This window comes from Lagenorhynchus albirostris, chromosome 5, assembly GCF_949774975.1.
Source record: "Lagenorhynchus albirostris chromosome 5, mLagAlb1.1, whole genome shotgun sequence".
Taxonomy (NCBI): Eukaryota; Metazoa; Chordata; class Mammalia; order Artiodactyla; family Delphinidae; genus Lagenorhynchus; species Lagenorhynchus albirostris.
The window spans coordinates 61,242,422-61,256,752 of record NC_083099.1 but is presented as its reverse complement, the minus strand read 5'-3'; positions in this window follow the sequence as shown (position 1 = coordinate 61,256,752).

Below are 14,331 nucleotides of genomic sequence, written 5' to 3'. Positions count from 1 at the left end.
TTTATAAAGTTTTTTGTTCATGTTGATGCATGCAAGTATTCACTTAAATCATAATTATAATTGTAAGAGAAGCAGGAAAGACACAGTTCTTTCCACTACTGTAAATGTAATAACTATCTTGCAAGATCTCAAATGACAACACACAATCATATAAATGTTTCATGAAGTTTGGGTTTAATTGATTAAATTATTTTTTCTCCCTACATTAAATAATTATCACTAAGAACAAGGCACATTTTAATAGATTTTCTTGATACTATTTTAGGTGAATGAAGCTCCTGGCGGGCAGAGGCCCAGCTGTATTTGAGGGTGCTAGTGTGGCATGATAGGAAGGTGTGGCTATGGAGTCAAATTAACCAAGGTTCAAACCAATAAACATTCACAGGAAACCCATTCAAAAGGTTATGTTCATCTTGCCTAGAAATATATAGGCTTCCCTGGTGTTCTGAGCAGTTACATGGCTATTGATGGCTAAGAGTAGGAGCATTTCTTATAATCTCACTTCGAACTGCTCTGGAGAAGTACGGTGAAAGGTTCATACTATTCTCTATCAAAGTTTAAATCCCATTAATAATAATAAAGCTACCGTATGGTGATGGAAAATATTTTTTTATCCTCTGCTTCATTTAATTAATTTCAAAGTACTAAAGAATTTGCATTCTCTGGTGGTGAGCCCTGAGTCTGATTGGGTACACATGAAAAAAGCCAAATAAATAAGTGAAATATAGCCAGTGGCAGTCCACCAATCTTCAACAGTTACTATAATTCAGAAAGTCCTGGAATAAAATTTATTTTTGTATTCTACATAAAGAAAGGATTCGCCAAGATTAGCTGTTTAAAGCAATCAAGAAAAGAAACTAAGACAATTTAGAAGCATTTAGTTACTGTAAACAATAAAGATATTAATAAAATCACCATTATCTTTTGTGGAATCATTAATTAATGGATTAATTTTTTTAGTGAAGATGAATAAACTGCAGTTTCTCTACCTGAGGCTCTCATAATATGGAAAGAATATCAGACTAAGCTCCCAAATAAGGTATGGGTAAAGTGTTTTGAGAGTTTGAAGAGAGCAATACTACATTTTTTGGAGACTAATCTTAATAATGAAAACTAACATTTATAGAATGCCAACTAAGTAACCAATCCTGGAAAATCTGGCTTTAGAAGGTTTATTGCCAAAGCTGATGGGAACTTGCCCTGCCTTCTGGGTAGAGGTTGTCCAACACTGTAGCCTGGCATTAAGCTTTAGGTCCCAGTTAATGGAACAAGGAAATGTCCTGAATATTTGTTCAGAATGGAGGTCTTCAACCTTCCTATTTTTGAAAGGAAGATGAAAGAGAAACTTAAGACTGTACAAACGCTGCTTCTCTGATTTGTATACTCAAAGTGTCAATAATGTAGCCATATACTTTTCTTGGAAATGGATAAGAATAAACTATCAGATGAGGAATAGTATTGGTAAGAGACCCATGAAACTTCAGCTATGTGAGAAACTTTTAAGTGATCATTCTTAGTTGCAACAAATGAGTACTGGTTTTCTGTTTGGGGCTACCTATCCCAGGGCACTGAGAAAAACTGTAGATGAGCTTAGTCCTTAGGCACCTGTGGAGAATGGAAGAAGCATTCTCTTACTGGTATTACAGTGACAAACTGGTAATCCAGGCATCAAACCGAGATGGAAGTATGATTTGTGAATATATAGAAAAGAAAGCAATGGGTTCACTAAGTCATGTCAAATAAGTTAAATTTTCTTTTTTGACAGAGATACTAGCTTGGTAGCTTAGGAGGTAGCTCTTAACACAGCATTTATTTCAGGATTGCATTTGGCTGTCTCTCTCTGAACTATTTTTTTTTTAAACAAAATGGAGAAAGGTAAATAGGATGTCAGTATCAGAGTATGTATTCATAACTGGTCAGGGAAATAACTGAACCCCAAAGCGGACTAATTAATGCAACATTGATAACTGATGTACAGTTCTATAGTCCTACCACATAGACTGGGCCCTTTTCTTTGTCAATAACTGACAAAGGTTTGTTTAGTGTCTACTATGTACCAGGCGTGGTGCTGAGTGTTGGAATTAACACTGGATTACACATGCCATGAACTGTACTCAATACTTTATAATCTTATTTGATTCTCACAATAACCTTATTAGATAGGTATTAGTATCTCCAGTTCATAGATGAGGAAACGGAAGGACGGTAAACTTAATTAGCCTGACCAAGGTTGGCCACATAGCTACTAAGTGGCAGTGCCGAGATACAAACCTTGGTCTGTTGACTCCTCTTCACTGCCAATTTTTTTTAAATTAATGATTAGAACAACAAAATGAATCAATAGGCATATAAAATGAATGCAGAAGAGAGAATGACGTGGGCACATGCTTAATGACAGAATTAGTGTCCAAAAGAATTTTAATGGGCTAGAGCAAATTTAATCAGAGAACATTAACAGAGATGCACATGAGATCCTGAGCTTGGTTCCAAATATCCAGCTGCACAGGGCAATGTGGCTTAGCAGCTGCATAAGCTCAATGTGATTTAATAGTGTGACGTAGCGGCCCTAAAAGTGAATGAAAATGAATGCCACATTTGTATAAATCTAGTATTCCAAACAAGGAGACAGATTATTCTGTTTTATTAGGGAGTCTAATAGCTCTAGGCAGCACACCTTTGAAGGGGCATAGAGTTAGCCAGACCTGTGAAAGGACTCAGTATCATTTTTCTTTCATTCTTTTGACAAGTTCTTTTTTTCTTCATTGAAATATAGTTGATGTACAATATTATGTTAGTTTCAGGTGTACTACATAGTGATTTGACATTTGCAAACATAATGAAATGATAATGATGAAACGATAAGTCTAGTAACTCTCTGTTCCCATACGAAGTTATTAGAATTTTATTGTCCATATTCCTTATGCTGTAATTACATATTTTTTTTATAACTGGAGGTTTGTACCTCTTAATCCCCTTCACCTATTTTGAACATTGGGGTGCATATATCTTTTTGAATTAGTGTTTTTGTTTTCTTTGGGTAAATACCCAGAAGTGATTTGTTGGATCATATGGCAGTTCTATTTTTAAATTTTGAGGAACCTCCATACTGTTTTCTATAGTGGTTGCACCATTTTACTGTTCCACCAACAGTGCACAGATTTCCTGAAAAGTATTTTTTTTGAGTGCTTACTACGCACCAGATATTGTGTTAGGCACTGAGGAAATCAAAGTTTATAAAACAGCCCTCTTATAGTTTACATTCTTATCAGAGAGGAAAACAAAAACAAAACAAATGAATAAATGTATACCGTATTGTCAGACTGTGATAAATCCTGGAAGAAAACAAAGCAGTATAAAGGGATAGAGAATAGGGCGGAGGCTATTTCAGATAATTTGGTCAGGGAAGTATCTCTGAAGAACTGTCATTTGATCAGAGACCTGGAATAACTAAGGGAGGGCATCATATATTGAAGAAGAAAATTCCATGCAGAGGGAAAAGAAGGTACAAAACCTTGAGGTGGGAGTTCGCTTCTTATGTTCTGGAAGGAACTCAAGGAAGCCATTGTGCTATGTTAGCAGACAATAATGCAGGAGGAAAAGCAGGACTCTGGGCTGTCACAGAGGTCAGGTGAATAAAGGATTGCAAGAAGGACAGAGGGACCAACAGGAGTAACATGAGTAAGATGATAATAGAGAACTGATCATTGGATTTGGACATGTGACAGTTTGTTGCTCCTCATAAGAATTAATTGAAAGCGTCTGAAGACATCTAGTCGTGGAAAGAAAAGTCTTAGAGCAGTGTAATTGTGGACCATCTGAAGACCTCCTGAAATTAGATCTCTAGGGACATGGAGGCCTGGAATCTGCATTTTTAGCATTAGGAGTTTCTTCTTCACCTTAAAGTTTGAAAAGTATCTGATTTGGAATATTTACAAAGTTGTTCTGCATCTCCACTGTGGGAATGATGAACAGTGGCTAAAAGTAGACAAAATTTTTTTAAATTTAATTTCATTTTTTAACATCTTTATTGGAGTATAATTGCTTTACAATGGTGTGTTAGTTTCTGTTGTATAAAAGTAGACAAATTTTTGTTATACATTAGATGGAACACTCAAATGCTGGCCATCTTAAAGGAGGAGTTGTTTATGACAGAAATAAGTTTTCTCCCATTGAAGCAGAGACTGGTTAACTACTTTGGGAGGGGGGGATTATTTGGAGAGAATTTAAACATTGTATGGAATGGGAAGAGTGTTATACTAAGTAACGTTCTAACCCCAAGGTCCCATTATTCTGAAATGTAAACAGCAAAACTGCTCCAAAGAGCCAGAGGAACACTGGCTCCAACTTATTCTATGTCTTATTTGACTTTCAAAACGTAGGAAAAAGACCTTTCTATTTTGTTGAGTCCTAGGATTAGGGTTGTCAAGTGACCATAAAGCAACATCTATTAATTAAGGAAAAGGAGGGAATTAAAATCTTACCAAAAAATGGCAAGAGAAAAGAAATCTTAATAATTGAGAAAGCATTGTATCAACATTAATGTTCCCATTACAACATATAGGAAAATCCTGAAAGTCAATTCCCTTGCTGTTATTGGATTTATTATTATTATTATTATTGAATTAGGGCAAAAGCACGAAGTCAGAACAGATGATCTTGTATCTGTTAGTGAATGAGATGTTCCAAATTTTGTGTCACACAATAAGTGTGGTGGGTTTCTTTCCTCTGGTCATAGCATTTCCTGTATGCCGCAGAGGCTGGGCTGTGGACCTCCTCGTTTGTTGAAGCATATGCACTATTGTTCAGCTCACCACACAGCTGTGGGGGGAAAACGTTGCTCACCCTAAGGTTATAACCCCCCTTCTCTAAATTACTGTTTACTGATGTGGGAGAAAAGGACTCCTGGCATAGCCCAATAATTACTCTTGGCACAGCTCAATAATTAATGAAGTGTTAGAAAGACACTGTTAAAGTTTGTGCATCTGCTATGGAGGGTGCGAAAGTACAAGAAACTCGCCTGCGTCGCCAAGTCAAAGACACACATGGCTTGGCCCGTCCTCCCAGGAGAGGACCCGGTGGGGAATGAGCACAAGCGAATGAGTTAGTGAAGGAGAGAAGGGGACTCTTACTACCAAGCTGTTTCTACCTTACTGAGAATAGAGAAGCCCAAGGTGGTAGAGTTGTAATTTCTCAGACTTTTCTCCCCTGTGATTTATAGGTAGGTCCTTTAATTTGTGAAAAGAAATTTATATGCAGAAAAAACCGCTCTCCTTTCTCTATTGGATATAATATAGTACTTGTTAAATCAGCAGTTTAAAATAATTTGATGATGATAATGCAACAAGGACAAATAATTACTTCCACTAGTGTGGTATTTATCTCCTGAAGTTTTCTGAGGTTGCAGGCTGGCATTTAGTCTAGTGAATAAGATATCAAGAGTGCTTTTTTAGCTGCAAAATTAACAAAGGAAGGAATAAATATTATTTTTTCCTCAAAGGACCCAGTCTGGAAAAAGCCCAAGGATTAACTCTTTGTGCCTCAGTCTGATTTCACAGTGTGTCACCTCTCACACTTGTCCTCATCAATCACTGACATAGGACCAGGACTCAGACAGGCCTCTGGGCTTTCCCAGGAATCCCTGCTGCTTGGCTGCAAAGTCAGGTCCAGGCCAAGGGTTTCTGAAACACAGCTCAGGTACAAGCTGACTCTAGCTTCAAGCCAATTTCTTTAAGTAAAAGGTCTTTGCTAATATGTGGAACAGAAAAGAATGCTGGGAGAATGAGTTGGTGTCTTTTCATTCTCCCTCTTCCTCTGTCCTCCCCTCTCCCATCCCTAAGTTTTTTAAGTTCTAGTTCAGACTAAAAGGAAGACATTTGACAAGTTCTGTTTTATTAACTCTACTCTAGTTTGGTTGATGATACATTGAATATTGTTTTCTCTTTTCCTTTTTTTTTTCAGTGTTGTGTATATAAATTTCTTAACGGTCACAATTTCTCTATGTGACAGCTAAGGGGGAGTATAGGGCAAGGAGTAAACCTTAAAAGTATTAAGGTGCAGGCTACCCTATTTTTTCCCGCTCCTCTTTGATATGAAACTGGTTACAGGCACATTTTTTTAAACCTCTCAGCAGGAATTGCAAAGTTTTCCTGGTCATCACCTAGCAACAAAACCCAGCAAAACATTCGCAAAGCAGTTTTTGCAATGCAGCCATCACTGACTGGCAGAACTGACTTGTGGAAGGCTGAATTTGTAATGGAGGCGAATTGAATGCTTTCTTCTTTATTCAAGTAGAATGCTGAGATGTGCAGTCTGGATCCTGTTTGAACCAAATTAATGTACATTAAAGAATAAACCATAATGCCCATTGTGAATAGGAGGTCGGAATGATTCAACAGAATTTGATGATGAGCCAGTTCTTATTGAAACTATTTAAATTGAACTTTTAAAGTAGTTGTTTTAAATAAAGCAATCTGAGATTGATATAACTATCCCTTTATTAGATAAAATATTCTGAGGACCTTTGGGTAGTATAAGAAACCTTAAGTCTATTGGGTAATAAGTTCAGAATTCAACTGAAGATTACTTAGCCTCTTCCCTGAAAATAATGATAAAAATTCCCCTTCGGAAGGACAGGAAATCTGCTTTGTCTGGCTTTGACTTCTACTCAGAGTTAGCAGCCAGGCATAATGTCTGTTATCATTAAGAAAATATGCTACTCTGGAACTTGGTTATAATACCCATCTGAAGGTCCATGCTGTGGGTCTTTTTCTTTAGACATATAAGAATCTTACAACAAGATCCTTTTGCTTTGTCATGTACTTTAGAACCAAAATATTGGATGCAAACACATTTTGTTTCAATTATTTTTTTCTGTAGTAGCTATATGTGGAGACTCAAATATATCAAGTCAACGATTTGATTTTTAATACTCAGGGCCTTCTGAATGTATATCTCTTTTGATAACATAGGAAGCTTTTTAGCTCAGTATTTCAGGCAGACAGAAAAAGGATTTGTTGAATGTGACAGAAACCTCACTCTCCAATGAGAATTCTACAAAGTTTGTTTCACATAGTACAATATGTGATGGAGGCTATAGAGTATGTTTTCATATCAGTATGTTTCATATCTTGATCAATGAGGAACTAGCAAGACTAGTAACTTGTAGGGAAATTGTTGTGATCCCGTTTAGATTCTCTTCCTTGTGTCCCATAGTCTGGTTGTCGTCCAGGGTGCCAACTCAGCTTTCTGTCCATTATTGCTAATGACAGAATTTTTCTGTACATTTGCCCATGTCCTTGCACAGAATGGAGCTGTTAAGTACTGAGTCCTTTCCAGTTGATTTGTGTAAGTCTTTGCTTCCCTCCATTATGCTCTGTGAAATGCTGGCTATCATTTTTTCATCTCTCTTTAGGCTGAACTGTCTTTGACAGTTTTCTCTCTTGTCACAATTAGCCCTTCTGTGGCGATGGGAACAATGTGGTAAATCCTTGTTGCACAAAGCAAAGTATGGTCTGCATCAGCACCTGGGGACTTGTTATATATGTAGAATCTCAGGTTCTACCTAAGAACTACTGAGTTAGAATATGCATTTTATGAAGTTGCCCAGGTGATTCACATGCACGCTGAAGTTTAAGGAAGATTGTAAATCTTTTCGATTCAACAATTTGCTTCCTGCTAGGAGTGCTAGCTGAAAATGGATCTTCCTTTTGGTATTTCCTCTAAAACAGCATTAAACACTCCCTACTCTCAACAATACTGAGGTAAAATTAGAGGCTGAACCATACAAGTAACAAAGAGATGTGAGCAAAGACGTAGAGACTGCCCTTATGTTAACTGGCACACACAGCACAAACCAACGGTTCCACATGACCCAGCAGACTATCAGATAGTTTACTCTGTACCCATTTTAGCGAAAATTCTACATTTTGTCTTACACTGTAGTTATTTTTATATATGACAATTCTCTTGCTAGATGAAAAATTTCTTGAGGCAGTATATGTTTATATGCTTAAATATAAATACTCATATTTATCCCCTTCACATCCCTAGCCCAGGGCTTTCATCATAATAGGAACTCAACAAATGATGGCTGCATCGAATTGGTAACATATCCAGTAGATGCAGTATATTTAAAAAGGTTACAACCCCGCTCTTTCTAGGGAAATTGCATAGGAACTCAATAATGACCTAACACAAAGCACTGAGGGGAAAGTGTGCCTTAGTGACCCTGGGCATTTGGGTCACATTGCAAATGGTACAGTCTGGCTGAAATTAATCCTGTCTATTATCAAATAGGCCAGGTCCTCAAGTCAGTTATGAAAAATAACATAATTTGGGGGCATCCTTTTGATTTTGGTCCTAGATTGGCTTCTTCCAATATTAGTTACCAAAAACATGTAGATCTTTCAGTAGACTTACTGATTGTAGAAAACTTCTAAAATTTAATCCAATTCAGATTTTCCAATTCGTGGTTTATCCAATAGATTATACAGATGAAGTGCTGACATTCTGGGAGTATGAATTGGCCTACTTATATTTACACGAAGTTTTACAAAGTTTGGGAAGGGTAACACAACTCAGCCACAGTGCTCTCACATCCAGGTTTATGTGATATATTGGCAATTTGAATTGGTAGTGGAAAAATTGCAAATGAAAATTCTGTCATGTGCAATATTAGGAACCCACACTGGGGAAAAGAAACTAAGCATAAACAGGCAAATTGGTTTCACCTCAAGGTAAAAAGCAAGAGGTAGGATAAAAATTACAGGTTTATACAAATTACTGCATACATCACCCTGAAAAATACAGGCGACCAGATGGGAATTTTCATCCTGTTTTCATGAAGTATATGTTTCTTTTAAAGGAAGGGTTGTAGTTACAAAAAGGAGTAGTTAATAACGTGTAAAGCCTGCACTAGTTTCAGCAGCACGAAATTTCATTTATAGCTAAAGGCAAGTTTGTCACTTAATTAGTAATTCTGACACAGGTAAAGGGGAAAACAGCTGCTTTTCTAGGCATTTTATGCCTCACTGGTCCCCGGTAACCAGATGGCATTGTTGTTGCTGATGGATGAACCAGAGAAGATGTGGGAGAGGGTCCACCCCACCCCCCACCCCAACTCCTTGAAATAACAAGCTTGGATTAGAAAACTTGCAAGGAGTAGGCTTTCTTCTGTGGTCACTTGGCCAGGGTGCAATAGGGAACAGTGTTGGAGCTGAACCAGTAACTGAGCCTTCTACCCTCCTCACAACTTGTCTGGAGAGACCCTGAAGTTAGTAGGTAAATGAGCAGCTGCACATACTAGCTTGCTTTCTTTTGTTTAGAAAAAGTCCTAATTACAGAATTATTCAATAATATTACACAGATTTTTAAAACTAAAAGAAATCCCATCTATTTGTCTAGCATTTTGGAGTTTTCCACTTGCTTTTTCATCTATTATTTCACCAAACCCTCACATTAACTTTGTGGAGAAAGGCAGGAGTGGGGCTATTATTTCCATTTGTCAGATTGAGAAAATGAGGTTCAGAAAGGTGGATTTAGTTCATCAAAGCCTGCAAAGCTAGTTACAAACCTAGGACTGAAATCTAGTCTTTAGATTCCCATACTTAGTGCTGCTTCTAACTAATGTAAACACAAACAGGCAACAAATAGATGAAATGATGATCAATCTCACTAGTAATCAGGAAAATACAAGTTGATGTATCAAAATTTTTATCATCAATTTGGTAAAAATTAAGAAAATTAATATTCACTGTTGGCAAATATATAGAGAAACACAGTGGTGTTGTTGTAAATAGGTGCAGCTTAGAAAATATTCATAGTCTTTAACATAACAATTCCACTTCTAGTAATCTATCCTACAGAAAAACACATTTGTACATAAAGATGTATGTACACTGATGCTTATTGTTTCTATTAATAAAAAACTGCAAACAACTTTAAAGCCCCTAATTTGGGAATTATTAAATAAATATGGCTATATCATAAAATATAATAAAATTATTTTAGAAAGGATAGATGTACATGAACTGATACACAAGAACTCCCAGACATATTAATAAGTAAATAAAGCAAATTGCACAACACATACCATTTGTTTTTTTAAAAAACAGTGTATGTGCACACACATCTGTATAGGAAAAAAGGTTTGTGAGAGCACAGACCAAACTGAAAATAGTGATTACCTATGGTGAGAAGAGTGATATTGTGGGATGGGCAGATAAAGAGGAAATTTTACACTTGGTCTCTATATTTCTATATTAGTAGACTCTTTTAAAAGAATTTATTTATGCATTATTATAAAATTAAGAACATTTAAAAAGAAAAGTTAAATTTCCCAGGGCTGCCTTCATTTCTTGCATCCTAGATAGCTGCCTCTCCTGTACTGTCTGATTATTAGAGCCATTCCTGAGTCTGAGCTGGAGCTCAGCAAGATGTCTCTACCCTGCATCTCCAATATCTTTAGGTAGGGGAAGGGCCTGAAATTGACCTTTCAGGGTCATCTAGGTAGACTTTCTATCCTCGCACATGATGGATCCTTACCAACCCAGACATACAGTTTCATGCTGATTTTTTTTTAACCTTTGCTAGACCAATGGTTTCAAAATACTTTTGGCAACACATTATATTCAGAAGCACAATGCATGAGAAGGGAAAAGTAGAGCTCTTTTGGTTGAAGTTGAGGAGGGTGGAGGCATCTTTTCAACCTCATTACTTCTCCCTACTGAACTCCAAAACACTGCCTCCAAAAAACTCCTAGGTCTCCACAGACAAATCACTGACACCATGTCATTTTATAAAGAAACAGGAGCCCAGCGAAGTGAAGTTCTTCAGCTGAGATTATACAAATGCTCAGTGTAGAGCCTGTCTTTGAATCCAGATATTCTGAGTCCAATTTCTATTGGCCTTCCCAAATAGGGAAAGGTGCTTCACCTTTTAGGCAGCTCCAATTAGCTTTGTCTTTACAGACTTTTTCAAAATAGCAAATAGCATCTCTACAAATGTTTCATTTTCCTCCTTGCTTCTTCCTAATGCCATATTGCATCTTTGCCTTTTCTGTGATCATTTTCTTCTATTCTGATCTCATAGAGGTGATTCCTTGCAAAAATAATAGATAGGAATATTATAGAAGCCTCTCATAGTGTTAAACAGGTAAGGGTTGAAAGTTTTTAAAGGATTTTCTGTTAGTCACAGGCTAGTGAACGAGGCTAGTCACAGTTGAGAAATTGCTTAGAATCTGTTCATCAATAGCAGGCTACACACACACACACACACACACACACACACACACACACACACACCTCCACTGAAAGCATTCAGTGACTCTGTTATCAGCAGGTCTTATTCCTTCAGACCAAAGAAATCATAAACTACTTATGTTCTAGTTTTCACAACCTTTTATAAATGTTAAAATAGATTTTTATTTATTTATTTTTTTGGTGCACACTTCTCAAATACTCTCTACAATTAACTTAAATTGCTTTTTTGTTTTTTTTTTAGAAAACATAGTTTTAAATATTTCTAGTATATTTGAAATAAGACACCTTTCCACTTATAGAAACTTGACTTTGGGGTTTGGGGAGAACCAGTAAATAACAGCTGTTTATCAGCCCATCTGGGTTTGGAATCAGTAGAGAAAAAGACATAGGACATAGACAAATGGGACCTCAAAACATCAATTTTAATACTGACAAAATATGATTGAAAGACATGTCTTTGGGTGCAGTGGGCCTCCTCATAATTCACCCAAATTAAGTTTATCCAGCTAGTCACTATCACAGTAGGCCTTTACTGTGGAGGTGGGGGACAGAGGGGTGCAGAGGAAGCAGCCTGCATATTAGAAAAGGAGAGCAACTGTATTTTCTCTGGTGTTAGGCAGCAATGTCTGTGACCAAAATTCAATTACGATTAACTTTTTTTTTTTAATTCACACTTTTATTTTATTTTACTTAAAAAAAAGTTCTTTTGGCCACACAGCGTGGCACACAGGCTCTTATTGATAGTTCCCTGTCCAGGGATGAAACCCGTGCCCCTTGCAGTTGATGTGCGGAGTCTTAACCACTGGACTGCCAGGGAAGTACCTGATTAACTTCTTATTACTTTATCTCAAAGAGCTCCACTGGGTAGATACTACAAAGTAAAGTTCAGTTTCTTTATACTATTTTACTTTAGGAGATGAGAAGGTAAAACTTAGCATCTTGTAACTTGTGCGTTTTGAAATATGGTCATGCTATTCGGCATTGAGCCATAATGATCCAGTGCTTAACGTCAAGAGCTGGGGTTTGGAAAACTTGTCAGTGTGCAAACCTCACAGTCCTAGTGTTGGGGAATGAGACCAACGAACCTTTAACTAGATTAACTGGTTAGGCCATGTTCATCCATGTTTACTAATTTTCACTCACATTGGAACTATGGGTGAGTCACAGGTTTACAGTGATGCTTTCAACTTATTTTCTGGTTGACAGGCAAATTATTTCACATAGTAAACTACCCTTAAACATCATCAAAGTCAATCTTTAAAACAATTAGAATAAAGAAATTCTAAGACCAGGATTTGATCTGTATTGAGTGTCATAAAATGTTCCATTAACTATGGTTGCCTTGGCTAAAACAAGTTAATCCCTTTAAAATGAGAATGCTTAATAACACTAGGTTTACCTTATCAATCTTTCATCCCCCCAGGCTTATTGAGGTATAATTGACATACAGCACTATATAACTTTAAGATGTACAAAATAGTGATCTGACTTGTATATATTGTAAAATGACTACCATACCATATAAATATTATCATTATTACGATCATCATTATGCTTTATTAAGTGCCCCTTGCTGGTCTTTGGGAGTAAAGAATAAGACCAACAACATCACTGTGCTGTAGTGGACACATGACCAGGAGATAGAGAATATAGTTCCAACTCACACTGGCCTTTCTAGAACCCGGTTTTCTAATCTACAAAATAGTGGGGTTTGACTAGATCAGTTTTACTTAATCTGGTTTATTTGAACCTCTAAAACTTCATACAGGAATTCTCCCCAGTTTCTCATGGGGATCATTTTCAGTATTTCATAAAGTCTAAATGAAATGGCATATTTATATTAGATGAGGTCCTAAAAATGAATTAATGCATTGGCCATCTAATTAATTACATAACTTCATTAATTTAAAATATTGCTGATTAACTATGCTCTTTACTGTATTGCATATTATAGTTTTATATGAATAAAAGTGGAGAAATAATCTATTACTTAATAAATAAAATCTCCCAGGAAGAAAAACTCAAAACAGCAACCACATGGAATGTTGAAGTGTTTCTTGGTAATGAAAAATTGGGAATCTCTGGTCTATAAAATCCTTAGGCATCTCCTAAGAGGATCCTTAATGATCCCTGACTTCTAGTATTCATGCCCTTATGCAATCCCCTCCTCTTGAGTGTGGTCTGGATTTATTAACTCCCTCCTAGTGAATAGAATATGGCAGAGGTGATGGGATGTCACTTCTGAGATTAGGTTATGTAAAGATTTTGGTTTCTATCTTGCAGGCTCTCTTTCAGATCATTTGCTCTGGGGAAAGGCAGCTGCCATGTCATAAGGCAACGCTGTGTAGGGACTCACACGAGTGAGTTTGGAAGCAGTTCTGAGGCCTGCCAATACCCATGTGAGTGAGCTTGGAAGCTGATCCTCCCACAGTCAGGTCCTGAGATTTTGGTAGCCCCAGCTGCACCTTGGTTGTAGCCTCATGAGAGACCCTGAGAGCAGAACTACCCAGTTATAAGCCACTCCCAGATTCCTGACCCATTGAAACTGAGATAACAGATATTTGTATCCAGTCTCTAAACTTGGGATATCCTGTTATGCAACAAGGGATAGCTAGTATGGACCTTTCACCTTTTCCTGTTTTAATTTCCAAATACTTTAAAGAGATTTAAAATATAATAGAAAGACAGATAATACAAAGAGAGATGGTCACTATTAAAAGTGGGGAAAATAAAGGAGAACAAACAGGAATAGGAAATATCAGACAGGCAAAGGGAACAACTGCCCTGGAATACTACAGAACACTCTCCTGACTTCTAAAGAATTTGAATGAGTACAGTGACTCATCATTATCTTTTGTGAAGAGTGAGAGTTATTTTTAATTCTGAGATAGTTGGGTGGGGATTGTGGTGGTAGTCACAAAGAGCCTCTCCCTTCCTGCATCCCCCCCAAAGTCAGAACTTTGGCCTTGGAGTTTCTCATTTAGTTTTCCTTCAAGGGTCACCACCTCAGTATGTATACAAAATACTGGCTATGTTTTCTGCATTATTAGTATGAGTATTACAAAAGATGATA